The sequence below is a fragment of the Ictalurus punctatus genome, chromosome 11 (assembly GCF_001660625.3).
Source record: "Ictalurus punctatus breed USDA103 chromosome 11, Coco_2.0, whole genome shotgun sequence".
NCBI classification, from domain to species: domain Eukaryota; kingdom Metazoa; phylum Chordata; class Actinopteri; order Siluriformes; family Ictaluridae; genus Ictalurus; species Ictalurus punctatus.
In genome coordinates this window covers 14,968,016-14,986,532 of record NC_030426.2, presented here as the reverse complement: position 1 = coordinate 14,986,532, position 18,517 = coordinate 14,968,016, and the positions used below count along the sequence as shown (strand labels likewise).

Sequence of the window (18,517 nt, the reverse complement as noted above, 5' to 3'; positions counted from 1 at the left end):
TTTCAAATGTAGTGCGAAGTGTTGTCTGGTTTACACTTTTAAATAGCATTTATGAATGGTGTTTTTTTTTTTTTTTTTTTAAATAGAAAACATTTTAATATGTGTATATATAAACATGTACAGTCTCGATTAGAACGTTTCAGTCATTCAAATGAACCAAATTAATCGTGAAAATCAGCCAGCCCTACCATCAACTTGAAATTCCTACTCGTCAACTTGGGGTAGTCTTCTCAACTACAAGTTCCTTCCCCCTGTACAGAGTGACGTCAAATCAGCAGCACTTCTTAGCTGTAAATGAGTAATGTTGTGTATACACACATTTTGCTTCAGATTAATCAACATCCAGACATACTGACTTGTTAAATGTAAAACATTGACCACGTTGTTCACTGTTTGAGAAGGAAAATATCCATCACTCATCAGAGTTAGCCGAACGTCAAACATGCCGAGGTGCAAAAATCTTTCCCAGCCTTAAAATGACTACTCACAAGTCAAACGCAGCCGTATTCTGTATGCATGTGCCAGCAAGTGGGTTTATTCTTCGACTTTCTCTGTGCTTGTTCATTATAACCCTGCATGCTGGTTTTCCATTATATTTTGTGTTGTCTTTTTAAATGTGCTTATGGTTCCTCCGTCTGTTTTAAGCCTTTTCCTGAAATGAAACGTTCACCTGAATTCTCTTGTAATTGTTGCTCAATAAACTCGCTTTTAATAATTTTGCTGTTAATGCCACTCATTTTCCCATTACGGTGCAGAAGTGTGCCCTGCTCGCTGTCCCTGCATGAGGCCTTGTTCACATAACTAATAGGAAGTGATGAGGAAGCAGCAATAAAAACATCGGCTTCCTGTCTCGTTTGTGCTTAGGGAAAATCCGCACATGTGTTTGTGTGTCCATCCTAATGAACAGTTGTCTAATCTGCCTGTCTCAAACTAGCGTTTCACCATGATTTGTGCATTCTTTATGGGAATTAGGCCTGTAGTTTAGATCTGTAAAGGGTGGGAAGTAAAGCCATTTTATAAAATGTTTTATTTAAAACCCATGGAACAGGTCTTGTTCATTCCACACCGTCACAACACGTCTTTGTGCTAGCAGACGGACATCTCTACGCAACACGTGAGAGCTCAGTGGAGATTCGGCCCTGCGAGTGTGTAGTTTTAAGAGACCAATTCGTGATAGAGCGAGGAGAGAGAAGGCGAACAAAACAATGGGGGGGGGTTAAGTCTTTGTTTCTACAGTTATGACAGGCAGCTGATCTATTTGTCTTAATACATAACTTCTTACAAAGCTACAGCACATGTGCCTGTGGTTTCCAAACTTTCACAGAGATTTATTTTCTTTTCCAAAATGCAGTATGCATAACCCAGAAGTTCCTTCAAAGAAATACAGTATTATGTCCAGTGCCAAACAATGAAAAATAAGAAATGGAGCTGTAATCTTTAATTATTAAGCTTACGATTCATTCATTCATCCATTGGAGCCCAGAGCTTCATTTCTGTTCATTCTCATTGTGAACAAAATGAATATATGGTGCAAATGATCAGGACTGAACATTCTAATTATCATAGACATGCATTATTGCCACTGTATACGATAAACTGTAGTTTACTAGCTTGAAAGAATACGCTTCAAAATGAGCATTTGTTAGAGTGATGACTATTTCTAATGCTTCGGTAAATTTGTAACTTCTTCTAAGCGCTCCTTCACCTCACATTAAAACACATGCAGCGGAAAACCAAAGACATGATCGAGACAACACGGGGTTATTGTAGGACGGTTACGTCTAGGGCACAAACACAACAGAATTCATAAAATTATGATCAACATCTTTATGGAGTTTCTAAAGAAATGCTGTGGTTTGTCTTTTTCTGTGGGTGACCTCCCCTTACCACTCCTCTGATAGTGGCGTTTGAGCATAGGGGCGCTGAGAGAACAGGTAACGCTACAGTAGTGGCCTTTAGTTATCCAATTGAAAGGTGCAGTTTTTTACCACTTAGCTCTTTGTTTTAATCTTCGAGACCCACAGCCGCTCCGTTTCTCCTCGTGGCAAGTATATGATGTGCAAACCCCTGAGAAATCAGACAGGAATAATACTAAAGGCTTTTCTGGCTAATACAAAAAAATAACATACGATAGCAAGGCACAGCACCTGTTGCACGCAGAAGCTGCATGTTCTAATCCAGTACATACGGTATGTGTAAATCTGTGACCTAAATCTCTCTAATTAGCCATAACAATAATGGTGATGGCAGCTTTGTCAGCGGAGTTGACGGTTATCGCTAATCTTCACTGCCATATGTTGCCTCTGAGCCTTGCACAAAGTCGAAGTGAACCGTTGAAATTTGCATGGAATGTCACAAATGCGTGCGTCCAGCCGGCCGTGTGCTGTGCTAACCCTTGGAGGAATTTGTGAGGCCGCTTCAGCTCACCGGGGAGGGGACCGATTTCGTGGAGACAAGAATAGCCGTTACATTAGCGTGGAGTGTTTGTGTGTTTGGAGAGAGCGCGAGGGAGAGAGAGACTAGCCAAATTGAAAGAATGTGTGCTCAGAGTAGGAGTTTTGCCAAAAACACTGCAGCGAGTGTGTTTATGGATGTTCAGAGACCGAGGGAAGGAAGTATTGAGAGTGAGGAAGAGAAAAAAGTGGAGACAATACTCTTTATCTCACTAACGACACCATACAACGGGTTATTAATACACTGCTGCTCGTGTGAATGTCCTCTCTGTTCGCGAAGGCATTTTTATGTGCAAAGCAACTGGCAGGAGTTTCAGTCAGACAGCTTAATCTGAGTCTCAGTTTTCCATCAGTGTTTCATCCTTTGTTATTAACGGGAAGATGATTTGCAAGAACGCTGCGGATAATGTCGATTCGTAACTCGAACCCGTTGGAGGAATCCGCTCAGTGTTAGCTTTGCACACTTGTAATTAAATCTTGAGTTTTGTTCTTTGTGGGTGTTAAATTAAAAATATAAAAAGATACAAAACGCAGCATCTGATGCTTGTTCTGGCACAAGAGTTGAAAGAGCACTGTTTTCTGTCCCATAGCCATGTGTTTCTGCATTACAGGAAGAAAACAACTAATGCAATCTATAAAGTACATGAAAGAGCAAATCTGTTTGTTGTTTGAAACGGTCCCCTTAAGAGGGACAAGCTGTCCAGATGATGTATGGCATGTTTCAGGTGTCAGGAGAAGAAGACACAGAGACCAGATAATAGCCTCTGCTTTTTAAAATCAATGTGGCTGTTTTTCATGCATGATTTTTGTTGTTTTAGAGGCCAGTATATATTTAATTTTTTTTGTTTTTGTTTCATGGAATCATTATAATTTGTTTTGTAATTTCTTGGAAAATATCCTGCACTCTTGGTGTTGTGGCTCTGAGAAGTCCTCCACAGTTATATAATAAATAAACAAATAAAGTAGTTCCTTAACTATTGTTTGTTGTGGAAATAGGTTAAGTGCAACACATCCAACCCTGACTTCCTGTTTGGCTGCGTTTAGTCCATGCCATTCATGTTTACACAAACATGATGATAAATTTAGTGGATTTACTTGTCTTAGTGCTGCACTTCACAGTCTGGACCAAGAGTAGTATAAGGTTTTCATGCTGGTTCGATGGAGCAACTTGGCTTTAGCCCCCTCCCACATCTCTCTGTGACCGAGGGCATTGCATTATGGGACAGCAGAGAACACTGGCTCCTTTCATACAGCACTTCATTACAACAGTATGCTGCTTTCCCTGTCTGCAACTTAACCAGATGAAGAGTAGGGCATGAGGTGTGTGTGTGTGTTTCAATTCTTTGTGGACGTTTTCAGATGTTTGCTTAAAAATGCTTTGAAAAAAGACTTTCCCTATTGATCAGTGTGTAAATATGAGGCTTATAGAGTGATTAAGTTGTTTTGAGCCCTTGAACATCATGGATGGATATTCTCATAGTATGGTTAGACTTGACTTATCGTATGATATATGGACATGACCTCGATCATTTTTGCTGACCTCGATAATGCCGACTGTGTTTACATGCGTGTTCGTCTCCATGTCATGTTCGGCGAGTAGGGACGGATGCAAATGCAGTTCAAGAGTTTTATGTGAGGGGCAGGTGGGCAAATCCAAATCGTGAATCAAAATCAACAAACAGAACACAGGCACTGGTCAGGTGATCAGCGAACCGCAAAAGCAGGGATCATTCAAAATACATGAACGAGAAAACTAAACTATATCAATAACTTGGAGAACGAAACAAAAGATACGGAAAAAACGCTGAACGTTCCTTTGCACTGTACACCGAGAAACGAGGGGTTAAATATACAGCTAATTAAAGGTTAACTGAAAAACAGGTGTGACACATAAGTTCGACAATCAATGACGGGACACGGGTGGAGACCAGCCATGAATCAAAACAAAACCACGCACTGAGGGCTTCTGCACACAGTTCCCGGCGCCAGGGGGAGAGTTCTGACACCAACATTTTATCCATTCGCACTGCTTCTGTCCTGTCGTCTGCTTTAGGGCTGTCTCATTACACTTCCAACTTTGAATTTTAGATGTAACCATATAGCCAGCACTAGCTACAATTTTAATTAAAACATACTGTTGAAAAAAGTGACACACAAGATATTAATAATGCACTAACAATGTTTTTGAAGAAGAAAAATCTAGAAGAATAGTTCTAGTGTTTCAAATAATCCAGTCAGAGTCGATGATGTCGGGGATTGAGCCGCTTAAGCCGCGTGAGTTGAAGCTGAACAGTGAATGAACGGCGGCAAACTGAAGCGCTTTACTAACTGGTTAATGAACTCACCCAAACACTTTCTATACACACGAGATGAATCTGACATTTACACAACATAAACCTAATATTACAACTTGTGTCTGCACAAAATGACGCTAACGCACAAGTGAACTCAGACTTGGGTAAGGCGCTAGGTAGAACGGTAAGTCACGTGTTGAATACGCACTTTACGTAGCAATGCACTAAAACACGGACAACGAATAACTAAAGCATAAACAATTCACAATATTGTAAAACACTGTAATATTGCTATTTCAGGAGATCAGGTTTTCACAACAAGGGCAGTTTTCACATGTTTTTGTTGATACCTGTTTAAGTTCATACATAAAATGTGTGAATATTTGGTTTAATTATTGCATTTTGTTATCAACTAAAATGCCAATGACTAGCTAATATTCACTGCCATTTTAATCAGAGTAAAATTGACTTAGGGTTATGACAAATAGGACATGATGAAATGACTAAATTTAAAGGATATTTTCATCAGAAGACAAAAAACTATGGTCTTAAATTTTTACATTAAATTACAGTAATAGTGTTTATTGTGATTATTTCTGGGACAATATATTGTTCAATAAAATGAGTTATCATGACAGGCCTAAGTATGGGTGGCATGCTGCAAAGGGAAAGGAGAAAGTCCTTGAAGGGGATGAGGCCGGATCGCACTAAATGCATTTCAAAATCCGTGGGAATCATGTAAATATCTTATGTAGCTTCTGAAGGACAGTATTAAAGGGAAAAAAGATCTTTAAACAAACTAATAACAATCTACACTGATTATCCAGTTCAAAAGTGTAAACCCCCCGGCTCTTAATGTATGCTGTTGCCTTCTCGAGCATCAGTGAATGTTTGCACCTTTTGTAATAGTCGCGTGCGAGTCCCTCAATCGTCCTCAGTGTGAAAAGATTGATCTCAAACATCATATAGCTGCTGATGGAAAGGAGTCAAACATGTAGAAGATGCTGGAAAAGTAAAGAATGCGCAGGCCTTGGAGGATTTTTCTGAAGAACAGTGGGCAGTTGAACTTCGTTGATCATCCAAGTAACAACACAGTATTAATAATCAAGTTTATGTAAACTTTTGAACTGTTTCATTTGTGTATATTCAGTTATTAATTTACTTGCAGACTATATGTAAACATGTTATGTTAAATAGCTTATTCAGGGCAGTAGTAAATAAAAAAAAAAATTATATATATATATATATATATATATATATATATATATATATATATATATATATAAAAATTTTTGCCTAAGTGGCTTCTTGAATGTGTTGGAGAAAATGTTTGTGCTTCTCTATACTGATTCTGTCTGCACTGTAATACCTCTGAATTGAGCTGAACCATAATTGTAAGTTGATAGATAGCAGCATTTCATCAGACTGCTGAATTTCTACTAAATTCCGAGCCTCATGTTAACGTCCCCTCTCAGTAGGCCACATGTTCTCGCCATTGTACGCTCATTTCTGGGCCGGTGTGTTTGAGTTGCCTGGGAAATGGGCTGATTTGTTTGTTTTTTACATTCCTTGCATGCAAATTGAGCTGAAGGCTTCATTTTGTGTGAAAGTGTCAGAAGTGTTTATAGTCACCGTGACAGCGTGAGAACACGGGGGAAGTTTCACACGTCACTGTGGGATTTAACCCCCACTTTCAACTTTTTTTTTTTGCTGAGCTGTGACCTGTGATTTGGTGTCATTGTTTGAGATAGAGTTAATAAAATCTGTATAATAAATTCTATATTAGGGATGTGTCCTCTGCATGAATGTGCGATTCAGTGGCAGTAGCTACGTTTTCATCCAAGTTGCGGAGTTTATTTATGCGGAAAATTGGAATATCACATTGCACTGTTTTCGTCCCATGTGTTCGAGAGATCAAAATTGGAGATGCACCGTTGTATCGGACAATAATTGGTATCGGTTGATAAAGGCAATTTTCACGCTTTCGGCCAATATTTTAAAAACATCCGATGATCAGGGCTGATTATATCCTGTCAATCAAAAGAGGGCGGGAAAACACATTGATTTCGTGCTGTGTGTAAAGATGATGTCTCTTGTGTGGAATCATGACAAAATTGCAGTTTGTAAGCTCTGTATACTCTGCACTGCTAAATTTTGACACCAGACGCTGCAGCAGAGAAGCGGGAGTTTCAGCGTTGAGTCAAATTTTTTTTTTTTTTTTTTTTTTTTTTTTTTTTTTTTTTTTGCGCTGCTTGAGCTGAATTAAAGCGCCAGTACACCATTGAAAGCTTTAAATGCAGATGAGTTGACGAAAGTATATATTGCACCGAACAATATATTTGTAGAGTAGTATATTTCATATACAGTTAATGTTAAAATATAAAAAAAAGTTTATATTATATATTATAAGTTTATGGAGGCCCAAAAGGGACATGGTGGTGGAAAAAATTTGGGATGGGAGAAAAAAAAAAATCGAAGCTTTTGCGTACTCTCGCAAAACGTTTGTGTTCCCTTGCAAAGATAGCCTACCTGTTGTGCTCTCTCGTGAAACCTGTGTTCTCGCGGTGGCTCACGCTTGTATTTTCACAGCATCACTTGAGTAATTTTTTCGTCGGAGCAATGCTCTTTCACGTAATATCCTTTTCAAGTGTCTTTCACTTAGGTCATAACTGTGCCAAGAACTAAGCACAGACCGCATTTCTTTATATTTGAGTCCAAGTTCAAAATGAAACTCTGTGAACCTACGGAGCTGTCTGAACCACTACCAGCGAGAAAATAAACAGGAAGTGTTTGACCGAACTCATAACAGGTTTTGCGAGAGCTTAAAAATATATTTTTTTTTTATCCCATCCCAATTTTTTTCGACCACCATGTCCTTTTAGGGGCTCCGTACCAGTTTAATGATGAAGTAGGAATGCTTTTGTTTGTGGTTAGTGCATGTGAGTCTAACAGGAGGTTTTTTTTTAGAATTCAGTCAATGTTAATATGAATTAATAACCTTCAATAAGTTTTTATAAATCTTACTTTAATCTTCAGAATTTAGTTCATGTGTTGATATTAGAGTAATGTGTTTTCTGTTTATGAGATCAGTTACTGCAAAACAACTTGTTGAAATGGAGAGAATAAAGTTTTTATTTGCAATTCTTTCAGAATTGTGGAATTAATTATTATTTATTTAAAAGAAGGCCTAAAAGGCAGAACTATCGGTGTCAGTATCGGCTGAGAAATTTAGTATCGGTGCATCTCTAATCAAAATCATCACTTCCGGGGAAACTGGCACAAAGTCATCTATCCAAACTTACCTCTCGCTCGCAGCCATTTTTCTGAGCCAATTATCGAATAACATTATTTGTTGAGGCAAAGTAATGCACATAGATGAATTGATTTGGTAAACGTTTCTGTCATAGTTTATGGGCATGTCTTCTTATCTAATAATAAAATTATCTGCCTCAGATGACCACACTTTTTTTTATGCACATTTTGGATGTTTTATTCGCATCTGGTGTTTCCATCCAGCGTTTTTTAATGCGCTATCCCAAAATTTTCATAAAAATATGTGGCTAGAAACATAGCTAGTGTGGTAGAGGTCAGCTGATCAGATTTGATTCTTTACATTTTTGCTCCAAAGCATCATCTTAAGCTGAACACATTTGCTCTGTGACTTTGAAAAATGTGCCACCGACTTCATGTCCAGCAGGAAGCACCTTCACCGTTGTCCTCGAAGATTGGCAGCAGTACTGCAATAGGGGATTAATTTATGGGTGAAATGTGGTGTTAAAGGAAAGAGTTTGTGTTTCTGAAGATTACAGAACTGGAAAAAGTAACAGTTGATAGACTTTTTGGACTTCCATAAAGAATTGTTTTCAATGGTTATTTGTGATTTTTTTTTTCCTTTTTTTTTTCGTTTCATAATTATGAATTAGACACAAGCATAATTAGAAATAATTTAGTTTTCATAAAAAACGGACATTTGGACTCTACTGTATGGTGGTGTGTCATTGCTTTCCATGAGATTAGGCTTAAGCAGCAGCCTTAGTTTGGCTTCTAATTCCATCTTGGCATGACGTCTCTCGCTCCAGATGCCCCCTGCACACACCAGCTGAGCTTCTGCCATACGGCACAATTACTGGAACAAATTAGACACAGCACTTGGAAATAAAGTGAAGACTGCCTCTGGAAAATCCCACAGCTTGTTCTTGATTGCTCCCCCTGAGCTGGATCTCAGGCTTTGGCCAACTCTCACTTTGATATTGTTAGAGCGTGTCAAAGCATAACATATCAGCTCTTCGACCAAGTCCCAATGTTTGCCGCCTGTTGGCTTATGGCTTATACCTCAAAGCACTTTGGAGGATGGATCTGGAGGCCGAGTCTGAACTGGCCTCAAGGATCCATTTAATATTTAGATTGAGACTATGGAGACATCTGAGATGCTTTATGGCCTGATCAATTTTATAACAGCTGCTTTAAAGATGATGTTGGCTGAACACATCATCAGTGTTGGGTAAGTTACTCAAAAAAAGTAATCCACTATAGATTACTAATTACTACTTTATAATTGCAATTTGATTACATTACTGCATGTAAAACGTTACTAATTACTTTCAAAACCACAACTACACTAGAAAAAATTTGGATTTATCGTAAAACCTACCTCGGGTATTGTCACTGTTTGTTGGACTACTAGACTGATAAAATATAAAACTTTTCGAACTAGACTAGTTTGGTGTTGCTAGCCAAGGGGAGGCACAGCTAAGCTATCATTGTATGGGTTTAGCTGCTGCAGAGCCATGCAATGTACATTCTCTTTCTTTATGTTCTGCTCATATCATGTTCACGTAAACTGGAACTCATATAGACATTTACACACTTTTTCCTGCTCAGCAGTGTTTTAGTTTCAACCCCTTTACTGGTTAAAAAAATATCGTTCTATATCCATTTTTCCTCACACTGACTGTGAGCTAGCATTTGGCAGAATTGAGAGACTGTCAGTCAACAAGACACGAGTGTTTCCACGTTTTTTCCTGTAAACACTGTCTGATTGGTCTCGCCTCCGTTCACTGAAGATATAAAATTACAGCACCGCCGTCTTCTTTTACTGGTGTTCAGTTACGTAGTGACAAACCGGGGCTAAAGAAAAATTCTTCGGGGCTACAGCCCCCAGTGGCCAGGCCAGGTTACGCCCCTGGCAGCCGCGCAAAACGTGATTTATTTCAAAAATGCATGTTTTCTTAACAATAAATTTTGTAATGCAAGTAACGTAATTTTATTGACATCAGTAACTGTAATCAAATTACAGAAATTTAAGATGTAATGCATTACATTACTGTGTTAACAGAGAAGGTAATCAGATTACAGTAACGCGTTAAACCCAACTCTGCACATCATGCCTCAGTATTAGGAACGCTTCATCCTGTCTGTCCTGTCACACATTTGAATAAATTTGACTTGGAGTTCCTTTCTATTTTCCTTTCCAGAGAGGTGTTTTGCACTTCGCTGCTGGTAGCCAGCTTCATGTTGTGTTTACGTATGTTGTGTACGTGTTAATGCTCACTCAATTCCAGCCTTGGTGTCTCAGTAAGACCTAGTTCAAGTACACTTAAGCTCTCCTCCATGATTTCTGCTAACTTTTGTATATGTACATATATATGTATGTATATGTATATATAACTATAACTTCTGGCTAGCTCTTTTACTGTGTGTTCTCTGTGGGATCCTCTTGCTTTAGGCATCATGCTGGGATTGTGTTGTCTCTAGTGTACATGCCAGTAAAGATTTTGCAAAAAAAACTGTTTTTTATGGGAACAAAAACGGTGTTTTGATGGTAAACATTTACAAAGAAAGAATGTCTGTCTGTCTGTTTGTCTGTCTGTTCGAAAAAGAAAGTAAGCCAAGTAAAAGATAAAACCGGAACATGTATACTGTTATAGGGAAATAATAAATGTGGTGGTGTGATATGCCCTGTCATGAAGCAGAGTTACTCTTACCACCCTGAAGTGGAACATTTTCCAATAATATCTCATCCCAAAGTATTTTATTCCTTTTATACTACAGCAGTTTGCTAATAGTTACATTTTATTTATTAGCACATGACATGTCAGGCTTTTTAGCCATTGTATATTTGATGTTGTGGAATGTCTATAAGACAAGTTAATTCTTGTTAACACGTAGCTTATAGCAATTAACATACAATCAGTATGCATCCTCTCTTTTGCTGGAAAGCTTACCGAGCATTACAAAGTCCTGAAGCCCAGTCATCTTTCCTAAAATGGTAAATAAACATCTCCTTACTGAAAGCTTGACCACATGAATGATTTATACGTTTTTCTTTCTTCAATAACAACAGCCCGTCTATTATTAGCCTTAGATCAAGTTCCTGTGAACAAGGTACTAGAGAAAGTATAAACGATCATGTGATTTACAGGCAGCACTATTGTCAGATCTGTGCTGTTGCAGCAAAATTAATCAACACCTTCTGACCAATCGGATTTGAGAATTAAACAGCGCTACTAGACTTCTCTGCCGTTTCCAACTTGCATGATGGCTACTAATCTGGAAAGGTGAACGCTGACACTAAGGGCTGAATGCTTAGACTGTTGCGTCACTGAGTCAACTGAGCTCCAGTTTACAATACCAAAGTTCTGTCTGCCATTTCTCTTATTTCTCTCAGTTATGTGTGGCCAGAGAACATCATTATGGGATTGCCATCTCCAAGAATGATCCATTTGTCCAAATAAGGTGTCGTTGAATAGCTTTTTCAAACGGGGCACTTTTTTTCCTATGGCTCACGAAAGATGCAGTGTGTCGAGGAAGCCTGCTCCCAAAAACATCCATAGCAATGTGATTCATGTCGAATATTGCAATGTCATATATATAATAGATTCAGCACACAACAAAGGTCTTCTACGCATGTATGGCATTCAGCATTTAAATGCCATATAATATCATAGAGGTTTCATTGTTCAGTAGAGGAATTTACTGGAGTGTTTTTAGAAGATTGATCTTCGCTAGTAATTTATCAAAACGATGCAGAAGTAGTTTTTCTAGTATGTTCTAGTAAATAGTTTTTTCCCCCTCCATATGTTTGTCCATTTAAAACAAATTTGACTGGTACAACATGAATATGTCTAGATCCACTGTCCTGTATCGATATCCTGTAATGCCATGAACAAACGCACCTGGTGGTAAAGCAGTATGGTATTTTCTCTATTATGTACATTGAAAGAACCAGGATGTCATTAAAGTAGTAGAACAGAGGTGTTCGTGTCGCACATCATAAGAGACAAGCGTCTTAGCGTCTGTTCATTGTAATTGTAGGAGAAAACCGGTTTATTTTGAGCTCCTTTCCGATATTTTCGTCTTCCGGGTTTAAAATCTATGTCACAGGCAGTGACGTGGTGATGTACTATAGTACTTTGATGATGCGTCAGTGTATCATAATTATTCATGAAACTGCGTGTTCTTATCCTATGAGAAGATACTGTCTCTTAATTATTCTTGACGGCATGTGGTGCTTTTCCGGCGCGATGGAGCTAGAGGGACGCAACTTTTTCAGCACCGACAGAACAGCAGTGAACACTGGTAACAGTAAAGGAGGAGGTGTTGGAATCTATGTAAACTAAGGTTGGTGTACAGACACTGGCGTTTCTGAGACATGTTGCTCTGTCGATGTTGAGTACCTCATTTTTAAGTGTAGATCCTAATCTCACTTCGTGTGAGTTTACATGTGCCATAATCGCTGCTGTGTACGTCCCTCTGGAGGCTAATGCTGAACTAGTCATGAAAGAACTTGGGGCTAGCCTTAGCAAGCTACTAACAGATCATCCAGATGGTGCCGTTGTTATTGCTGGTAGGGATGGGCAATATGGACTTAGAACTACATCATGATATTTTCTGGTATTTATTGCGATAATGATATCAGTGATGATATAAATATTGTACCATGCACCACTGTTTTGGCTACAAGTGATCTTGAGAGCCTCAGTAACACAAACCTTGATCTAAAAGTAAAACTGATTTGCTGTAAACAACCAGTTCCAGGTTGTAGAGGTACAGTAGCTCCTTGTTTCGCGATAAAGATTGTGGACTTGAGAAGGTGGACTTGAGCTGAAAGAGGGGGAGGGGTTTCATGACCCTTTAAGGACAAATTACATAAAACATTTGATCTGAAGTGTCGTATTCATGTGATTGTTTATGTCCAAATTTGTAGCCGAAATCTGTTTTTATATTTCGAATCCATGCTTGTTGCTTTAGAGAAATCACAGGGCCCTAATAGCTTTAATGTCATTATGGGGGCATTAAGCGGTTGGCAGTTAAGGCTCTGGGTTACTGATCGGAAGGTCAGGATTCAAGCCCCAGCACTTCCCAGCTGCCACTGTTGGGCCCTTGAGCAAAGCAAAGCCCTTAACCCTCTGTGCTCCAGGGGTGCTGTATCATGGCTGACCCTGTGCACTGACCACAGCTTCCTAACATGCTGGGGTATATGAAGAAGAAAAAAGAATTTCAGTGTTGTAATGTATATGCGACTAATAAAGACTCCTCATTATATTATAGCCCCGCTTCATCCTGATTAACTAGTTCTGTTAGATTGCATTTTTCTTGTAAATCAGAAGCTGGAGATCAGAGTCAGTAGTGTGTTTTGCGTAGCATAGACGTTGCTCTATAGGGGATGTGAACAGAGTTGCTTCACCAACCTTGTTCGGATGAACTTGACAGACAGGACAGCCTAGGAATAAGGTCTTACTCATAACCTGTTTGCTGTAGTAGGTCAGAAGCAAGGTGTGTAGAGGGTGAGGGAGTGTAGTAATCTCGCAGCTCAGCTCAGATGACGTGAAACCGTGACCTCTTGGGTATTTCCCTCGCAACTGAGAAAATGAAAATATATCCTTCTTAGTTAGAAGGAATCTCTGTTCAGGGAATGCATTATAGATGTTGAAATGCTGGTAAGAAATAGTTTCATTGTGTTTGCATTTTGAGCCACCTGCAGTACACAAGCACTTAAATAGTTAATGATTTACAAACAGGGCTTCTTATCGTTCACTGTATTAACCTGTTCGTTTTAGCTCTGTGGTGTTAACCGAGTAAGATTTTGGGTTCAAATCCAAGGAATGCCTTGACTTAACACTCGACATTTCGGCTGTGTGCTTGGTTTGTGTGCTGTTTCAGCTGTAAGATGCATCTTTGGGTGTTTGCTAGTTTAAAGCTTATATGCAGCTATCAGGGAGCGAACACAAACAGGTTAATGCAGTGAATGCAGTGAATGTTGAGTCCTGTTTGTGAATCATTAACTTTTCAGGTGTCCATGTTGTTAAAAAATAAATAAATAAAAAATCCAAGACTTAAGACATAAAAACTGAAAACCGGACTAAAGAACACTAAACTGACACATTGAGCTGCCCGGAATGCTGGTAAATACCTTGAATATTGCTAGTCATTTGAAATACCAAAGATCAGCCAGATATATTTCTAGGATGTGATCTGAAGCTAGTGACAATAAATGACAACGGCTCACTCTTTTTCTACATTTTTTTTCTTTCAGGATGAAAATAAAGGGCTGATTCTTGAGATTCTTGAGATTGATTTTTTTTGTTTAATCAGAGTAAAAGATTAAGTGTGGACAGTGAAAAGTTTCTGCGTTTTTTAGCCGACAGTCTTTTTCCATATCAAAATACCCATGACTGTAGTAGTAAGGGGTTGAATAGAGTAGATTAATCGGGAAGAAATAACCAATTTTCTTTTGGTTTAAGGCGTAAAGGGTGTGGCCAGGTGTGTTTGCACAGCGAGAGCCACTGGCTGTTCAACCAGGTTTTAAGAGAGTGAGAAAGGAAAGTGGCACACCAGCCGGAGTGTTGAGACATGCCTCGACGCGGCTTTCCCCTCTCACGTTGTGGAATTCTCCCACCGGCTGTCTCGCTCAAGCCCAGGTCACATTTCATTCCACACACACCGCTCACTAGTTAAACTTACACACGCAGGCCCAACACACACTTCCCTTCCAGATCCCTCCCCTGTGCCAGGTTGGAGCTTGTCCCTAGTATTCTCTTAGCTATGCTTGTGTTTCACTAAGAGCTTTCCTCCTGTGTGTGTGTGTGTGTGTGTGTGTGTGTGTGTGTGTGTGTGTGTGTGTGTGTGTGTGTGTGTTTTCAAGGAGTTCCCCTAAACACAATCGCACACTAAACACACACAATCAGCCAGTTCGGTTGGAGATTGGAGTAATCCTTGCCCATACGATATCTATGTATAATTTCCATGTTATGTTGCTTTAAAAGAAATGGGTGTGGTGGGTTTGTTTTTTTTTTTTTTAATAAATTCAAAGAAATCTCAAGACTGACTGACATCTGACATTTTTATTAGAACAAGCCATGTTACATTGAGTGACTTGGTTTTTTCTTCTTCTTTTTTTCCCCCCTCCATAAGGTAGCTGGTCTGTACATACAGGTAGAGTGCAAAGTGCATTCTGTATATTTTATAAAACATTTGATGCAGCAGTAGAAGAACCATTCATTAAATCCATTAGATAAACAGTAGGGGTGTGATTCGTGGAAATGTGTGATTCACATCGTGGAAATCAGCATTCTGTTAATTATGTGTCTAATGCAGTTGCACTGTTTGAACGCCAGATGTCCCAATATGTGCAGCGCATAAAGTTAAAATATATAGAGAGCACGCTGGTCACGTGATTGTGTTCTTTTATGGAGCGCCAGCGTCATTAGTTCCAGATAGTCTGCTAGCTCCAGATGGCAATGACTGACTAGGTTGAGGTTTAGGTTCTAGGTTATAGTTTCACAACCATGTTATAGCATTTAAAAAATTCTATATGAAATTTGAGTGGTTTTTCACTTGATTGATTACGTGGTTGCATAAGAACCAATATACTTGACAATATTATAGGCAATTCTCATACTGACTAGTACCAATGCAGGGCTGGGCAAATTATACAACCCCAAATTCTAAAAAAGTTGGGACGCTGTGTAAAATGTAAATAAAAACAGAATGCGATGTTCTGCAAATGTTTTCTCCTATGTTTTCTCCTAAACTATTGTTATTCACAATAGAACATGGAAAACATATCAAATGCTTAAACTAATGAAATGTCCCATTTTAAGAAAAAATAAGGTAATTTTGAATTTGAGGGCCGCAGCACGTCTCAAAAAAATTGGGACGAGGGCAAAAAAAGGCTGGAAAAGTGTTACTAAAACGAAACAGCTGAATCTCAAAGTGGTGGATAATATATTTAACTTAATAGTTTGGCAAACTAGTTAATTCTAGTTACATAGGAAGGAAATGAGTGTTCAAACGACTAGGGCAGGGATAAACAGTGATCGTCCTTACCCTGTCCTGATGTTTCTGGCTTCAAACCCTCAGCAAGAAGGCAACAGATTTTGGTAATGAGTCAATTTCGCTGTGATCTAGCATTGCATGTAAAAAGATATCATTTGAGTCTGGCCATCTTTCTTTCTTCATTTAAAAAAAAAAATATTTATTTATTTTTGCTTGATTATGTTTTTAATGTGATTTGGCTATGTGCTGTTCTAGCAATATAGTCATGATGTTTGGATTGCGTTGTATTTTGCGCAGTCTTGTCAGTATCTTCACTTATCTACGATGTTCCTGAGTCTAAAAAAGTTTCTGCCATCTCTGAAACTTAAGTTTAGTAAAAAATAGTTTTTACCAGCAGCCAGACTGAGGCACAGCCGACATGTGTAGTGCTCTAGGATTCGGAAATGAGTACTACATTTACAGCATTGAGGTGCGTCACCACGATGCACCTTATGTTTAAACAACATAGGCCTGCATATCAAATTAAAACTATTGCGACAGTCAATAGGGTGTGTATATGGTGGTTGTTTGTTTTTATTGTGTTTTTTTTTTTTTTTTTTTTTTTTTTTTTTTTTTATCTAGTTGACAAGAAAAGGGAAAAAAAAAAGTTGGCAGCTACAGTGAAGCACCCTATTAATCCTACTTGTCCCCTGGGCAGCTAGAAGTGAAAACCTAGGCCTGGCACGTAATCTTCTTGTCCTTGGATACTGGTTTGTCCCCTATAAAGTCTTTAGCTGCATTAAACATGCTCACACCACTTTCCTTTTTCCCCATTTGTAGTTATATTTCAGGTTATAAACCTGCTGGTGTGAAACCAAGTAACTAGCGCAAATGCCAACTCCTCCTGGAAATCACCATTACTCCTGGAAATCACCAACCGTTAATAGCCTGCAGAATTGAACCTATGTATGAAAATTTACTTCTAGAAAAATGTCCGCATGTTAAAAAGGATGGAATGGATACAGAGGCAGAGGAGCGTCTTCTCAGGAACACAGTCCAAGCCTGAGGATATCCACTGAGCCTCTTTTAGAAGTGAAGCTCTTTTTTTAAATTTGGGGTGCGGTCAGCACGGATATTAATGAACCTGCTGAAGTTGCTGTACAGTTTAGTCAAGCTATGCTGATTTATTTAAAAAGCACAAAATCACACAAGCATGACTTCATGACCTTTACCGGCTCTTACCAGGCTTGGACCATAAAGATTTATGTGAAGAATGGAAGGGGCGCCTCTCTGGGTAGGTGGAACCTGTGGTAGATGACAAATGCAGGGACCAATGAGAGGGCACTTGTAGATTTTAACCAGCATGTTAATTACATATTAAAGCAGGAGGAATGTCCAAAGAGGAACCACAATTTCAGAGGGAAGAGGATTAAAGTGCACCGTAGATCATGAGATAATGAATCAATCATGTGCACAAAACCACGTCCCTGAGGATACAACAATCCCGCGGTCCAGATCATGCTGTACGACCGTGAGACCCGACGTTTCCAGGTCATAGACAATACATGTTTCTTGTGTTTTATTGTTTTCTTTAATTTGCCAAAATTATTTATAGTTTGTTTACATTTCTTATACAAGAAATGTGATGACTCCTCATGTTTGAAGCCTTTAAAATCCCAGCCCTACATTCCTCCCTGTAAACTTTACTAGTTTCACTGGAGTTGTTGAATAATTTGTAGTAGTTACTGAATAATACGCTTTAAGATGAAATAAGTAAATAATGCACTGCTCATATGCTGAAAGGTTAAAGAGTTAAAGCAAAACCAAACCCTGCCCATGCATTGGTTTTAAAAATACACTCAACATTGCAAACAGATGTCTTGCTGTGTAATTTTCTCAAAAAGTTGTCGACTAGCATCCAAAACCCAAACTGCCGCGTGTTCTCGCTACATAGCAATTAGTCCTTCATTTTGCCAGAGCAAGGCCCAGGGCATTTCAAAAGCAAATGTTCTGCAATAAGTTTATTTTTTTATTATTTTTTTTTTTAAAAATCCCTTTTGTTGAAAATGTGGCGGTGTTGTTATACCCAAAGCTCCTCTCTCTGCATGACTCTTTTTCCCAGAGTTTCTGGTCGGGGCAATTTCTTTTCCTGAGCTATCTCTGCAGCAAACCGTTTATAAAACCTGTTCATATTTCTCACTCATCCCCGACAACCTCAAATATTTATGCATTCTGTGAGACAGACCCGGTCACTTCCCATAATCCCCTACTCAAACAGACAGACATAGACCAGAGGTATTTAGAGTATCATAGGTGTTGACAACAAGTGTTGAGTTCTACTTGTTTGGTTTTGTTTAATATCTAGTCTTGTCCCAATAGTTGTACAGGTGTACCACATTCATACATACTCAATTTAGCAATGTGACTGTGGACACTGTTATAACAGCCTCTGTATTTCATACAGAAAGCAGGTAAAGTACAATGTTCGAGTTAGTATGTACGTTTCTTTAAATA

General features: G+C 38.8%; 1 protein-coding gene across 2 annotated transcripts in view; it reads left to right on the top strand.

Annotated features, from left to right (window-relative positions):
- The window catches only part of farp2 (FERM, RhoGEF and pleckstrin domain protein 2), a 66,085-nt gene that overhangs the window by 8,297 nt on the left and 39,271 nt on the right, over positions 1–18,517 (top strand). The gene's annotated exons all lie outside the window — the stretch shown is intronic.